Source organism: Bison bison, unplaced genomic scaffold (assembly GCF_000754665.1).
Source record: "Bison bison bison isolate TAMUID 2011002044 unplaced genomic scaffold, Bison_UMD1.0 scf7180017864368, whole genome shotgun sequence".
Classification (NCBI taxonomy): domain Eukaryota; kingdom Metazoa; phylum Chordata; class Mammalia; order Artiodactyla; family Bovidae; genus Bison; species Bison bison.
This window is the reverse complement of record NW_011494940.1, coordinates 2,593,749-2,598,078: the sequence shown is the minus strand read 5'-3', so window position 1 is coordinate 2,598,078 and position 4,330 is coordinate 2,593,749. Positions and strand designations below refer to the sequence as shown.

Here is a 4,330-nt window from a genome sequence, read left to right as displayed (position 1 = left end):
GCACCCTCCCCCCACCCAAACACCTCCTAACCACTGCTTTTAAAACTCTGATGCAAATCACAGGCTTCAAAAACCTTCCTTCAGTGACAGTTTTACGATGCTAGCTCCATTCATCCATCTGGGTTGACAGACTGTGAAACACTAGTAACCGGACCAATAAGAAAAACAGATTACAAAAACACCACAACACCTCATCTCTCCCCAGTTGCTCACACAACTAAAGAAAACTTTGAAACTTGCAATAGATCATAACATCAGTCTCTCTTGCTGTTAAACAATCATTTTCTTAGAGTTCCAGACCACACAGTAGTTTTATCCACTTACCTATCCACTCCGCATCCCCTCTCCCCAGGCCACTTTTTTATCTTTTCTTGTTAAATACCTACATGTTTAAAGATTATTTAATGCTAGGGTCATGCTTACATGGGCCCCTGCTGGAAAACCATGGCTGGGTGAAAAAACTGTTTCAGTGGTTGTGGCATTTCTTTGGTCAGGGGCTTCCCACATTGGGCTACATTTGTCTTCTAGTGACTTTCAGAACACTCAGAAACCACAAAAGTTACTTTGCAGAGGCTGGGATAATAGACAGGCCTGAATTCTGATGCTTTTCATGACCCACACCCAGCACCACTCCAATCAGGATGGCTGCACTTTCAAAACTGAAACATCAGCCTCAGTTTCCTTTCTTTTTCTGGTGCAAGTTCAAAACAAAGCTTGGTGACCATGGCATTTTACTTTCTGCACTGATCTGAGCAGATGGCTCTGGAACAGCTTTAGATATTATGGTGTTTCTTAGATGTACCTAAATTTCAGCCACCTGCATGGTTCCAAAAAGACAAAGGAGGATGAGAAGTCTCCAATTAAGTTGCCTCTGAATTCCAGGCCACTTTTCTAGAGCTGAGCAATCCTATTCACCTGGAGACCTCTGAATGTCTCCCAGGTGGTCTGCAGGCCCAGCAGTTTTCTGTGACGATGCCTTCATTTGGGTTCTGGCAGAAATTAATAACCTTTATGGGTATCTCATCAAAACCAGACATTCTTCCCACTGAAAATTAATGTGTGCTAATGAAGTTTGGAGAATTTAAGGCTTCCCTCTGCCCTCACCCCAGTGGCAACCAGAAGCAGATGCAGAAGTTGGTTCTTAGGCATCTGTTGGCTTAAAATGTCTGAGAGTCCTTTTTCATAAGGGGCTAAAATAATGTCCGTAAAAAGCTGAAAGCTCACAAATCTCAACCCCAGTGTTCCCCATTTAGTACCTACCCAAATCCCCCACCCCAACAGAAAGAGCCAGAAGCAGATTAGAACCAGGAATGTGTCCCCTCTGCGCCATCCTCTCTGATAATCTAAGCTGAGTGCCACAGCAAGAGTGAGGTCTGGCTTCTAAGTGGCAACAATTTCACAACTTTCACAGGCACAAAACCACTTTAGATTAGAATACACGGTGTCCAGGTCAGAGAATGAATAAAAAGACGAAGATCTGAGGTCCATCTATACACATGACCAGCTGTTTGACCTTGGCTGAGTAAGTATATTTGCTTCTCCCAGAGTTGTATCCTTAATTACAAAACAGAGATTAAAAAAAAAAAAGCCTCCAACCAAGGTTGCCATTTCCTTCTCCAGGGGATCTTCCTGACCCAGGTATCGAATCCAGGTCTCCTGTATTGCAGGCAGACGATTTACCCTCTGAAACTCCTTACAAAAAAAGTTTTAATACAACTACACACCTGGATGTTCACATGTTATAGGTATGACCAGTCTACTGGTCTCATTATTTATAAACAAATAGTTACTTGGGATAAATCCCTGTTGGTTTATATGGAATAATTAAATAATAATAACAGTTACTCTTTTCTAAGCAGGCAGTTAGTATAATAGATATATATGTGCATAATCCAGTCTGGCAGAAGGTGGCAGACATTCCCAGTTAAGTGCATACAAACCAGGGTTTTGATAACTTAATAAAAGAGTAAGTTGTTTAAAGTGTTGATAGCAGATTTGAGGGAGGGTGTTTAACGTGAAGTAGAATATCAAATAAGATTAGAATTTATATTAAAAGCATTATGTTTGTCAATCAACTATGCCCCAAAATAAAAAATTTTTTTAATTTTTTTAAGAATATAGCAGAGCAAAAAAAAAAAAGGCATTATGTTCCCTAGGTATGTAGCAATCAACCAGAATATGATAGGTAATGTGGCAGACTTACACATAGACAAATGGATTATCAAATCCATATTTATGTTACCTACATGTATTTACTACCTTACATGGCCCTTATCTTGCTTGTCCATGTAAGAAATAAGGGTGACTCACACATCTAGGCTCAGACAATGTAGCTGCTAAATTAAATAATGTGCAATACCTATTTACACATCATACATGTCCATCGATGCTTTCATATTCTACTGCCCAGATGTGACTGCTTGGTTGTGGGCCCACCTGCTGCGTTCCCTTTGTGATCTGATCAGTCCAAGCGGCTCCTGTTTCTGCCTCTAACACCCTGTTGGGCAGTAATAAGATGTTAAAGGCGACAACAGACAGAGAAGCCAGGCTGTCAACTTCAGAGAGGAAGGGGCTGAAGGGTACAAGGAGGAGGAATAAGAAAGGGAGTTGAAGGGAGATCAAAGACAGGCAGGAAGAAAGCTGAACTGCTGAGAGTGGAGATGTGGCTCCAGGAGCTTGGGTCCCAACAGAAGACCCCAAAGCAATGAGATTCAAACTGTGCCGTCCAGTTATTCACGCTATTGAATTACTGAATGTTCCACAGGGAAAAAGCTGGTATAATGAAAAATGGTCCCTATGCAGCTTAGGCAGAGCCCTAAAGAGGTGTTGGTCGTTTCTTCCCAGAACATTACCTACTGCCACTTTATTCCCCGACCTAGAGCAAACCTTTGTGTGACCAGTTTCTATAGGGGGCGTCCTTGGTGTTGGCTTTTTTTTTTTTTTTTAAGGGAAGGAAGAAAAAGACTCTGAACGCAGACAGAGAAAATGCTAATGCTGTTCAGCTCCGTTTCATTGTCAGGAGGGACACAGGAGGATAAAAACATAGCTCTCCAAACCTTTCTCCCTGCTCCCCTCCTCCCAGCACCACCATCCATCCCTTCCGCTTGATGTGTCTCTGCGCTTTGTTCTAATTTATCCCATGCATAATTTATTCACGTGTGTATTGTTTCCTGATCAGCAACTTTTAAAAACAAATGAAACATATAAGATGTTCTATTAAACAAGTTGTTTTTCAAAATAAAGGCAGATAATGTAGGTCTCCCCGTAACGTCGTGCATCCTCCTGTGTTAGGAGTTTAAAAACCGTCTAGGGCGCAGGAGGCTCGGCTGGTTGGTGGTATTGTTTACACCCACTTACCCCCAGGGAAAGGGATCGGGATGCAAAAAAATGAGCGGCTAATTATAAATGACCATTCAACTGCCACCTAGAAAAAGCCGACTGGAGTGTCGTGTGTATGCTAGTTTGTGTGTGTGTGTGTGTGTGTGTGTGTGTGTGTGTGTGTGTGTGTGTCGACACGGAATTACAAATACATCACATTGCAACTGTTTCTAATTATACAAAGTGTAAGTGTAATAATTCAGAACTAATTCCAATAACCAGCCCGCGACTCTGTTCCTTTCCGCACTTATAACCCCACCCCACACATACACCCTCCCCCCAAAACGCACCCTTCAGCGGTCCAAAAAAAAACAGAAACAAAAAACTGGAGCGGGCAGGAATGAGTACAGAGATATTGCGCCCGCCCGCGCGTAAGCGGGTTCCACGGTAACGAGGGTACCGCTTTCCCAATAGGAAACAAACCTGGCGCACAGGCGAAATAGATTTCTCGAACTTGAGTTTACCAGGAGGCATCCGCCCCGCTATGCCTTTTCGCCTGGAAATGTGAAAACTGCAAATCAGCTGTGGGCTCGGTTAAAAACTCACAGCATCAGCGATGTGGCTAGCGAGAGCGACGAGGAGAGGGGATGCCGCGAAGTTACGCCCATTTATTCTGCCATAAAACATTTGCTTCCTTGGGTGAAACACTGTGGCGTTCAAGTGCAGTGCATCGGAGCTTCCGAGCGAGAACTGAAGCGGGAGCTGCTCTCTAATCAGCCCCAGCTTCCAATGTCCTCTTAGCAGCGTTCGTGTGTGTGTGTGTGTGTGTATATATATATACATACGCATGTAAAACTCCGAGATCTGGGACATTCCTACCCTTTCCCCCTGTTACCGATAGGAGATAGCTGGTGCAAACACTTCCCATTCTCTCGGCGCTTTCTTTCGCGTTAAGACCCCCACCCCACCCCACCCCACCCGGCTGCCCTCCTCCCACCCCGCGTGCGAACCT

At 43.8% G+C, this 4,330-nt stretch overlaps 1 protein-coding gene across 5 annotated transcripts in view; it reads right to left on the bottom strand.

The window, feature by feature from the left end:
- Positions 1 to 4,330, bottom strand: part of DPF3 (D4, zinc and double PHD fingers, family 3) — a 295,296-nt gene that overhangs the window by 289,423 nt on the left and 1,543 nt on the right. Inside the window, exon 2 of one of the 5 annotated variants that reach the window (XM_010855811.1) lies at positions 2,360 to 2,497. The exons of 3 other annotated variants lie outside the window; for them this stretch is intronic. The gene's annotated coding sequence lies outside the window, so the exon portion shown is untranslated. Of the gene's footprint in view, positions 1 to 2,359; positions 4,281 to 4,330 lie in introns of those variants that run through there. One more of the 5 variants, XM_010855810.1, reaches the window with a different exon arrangement.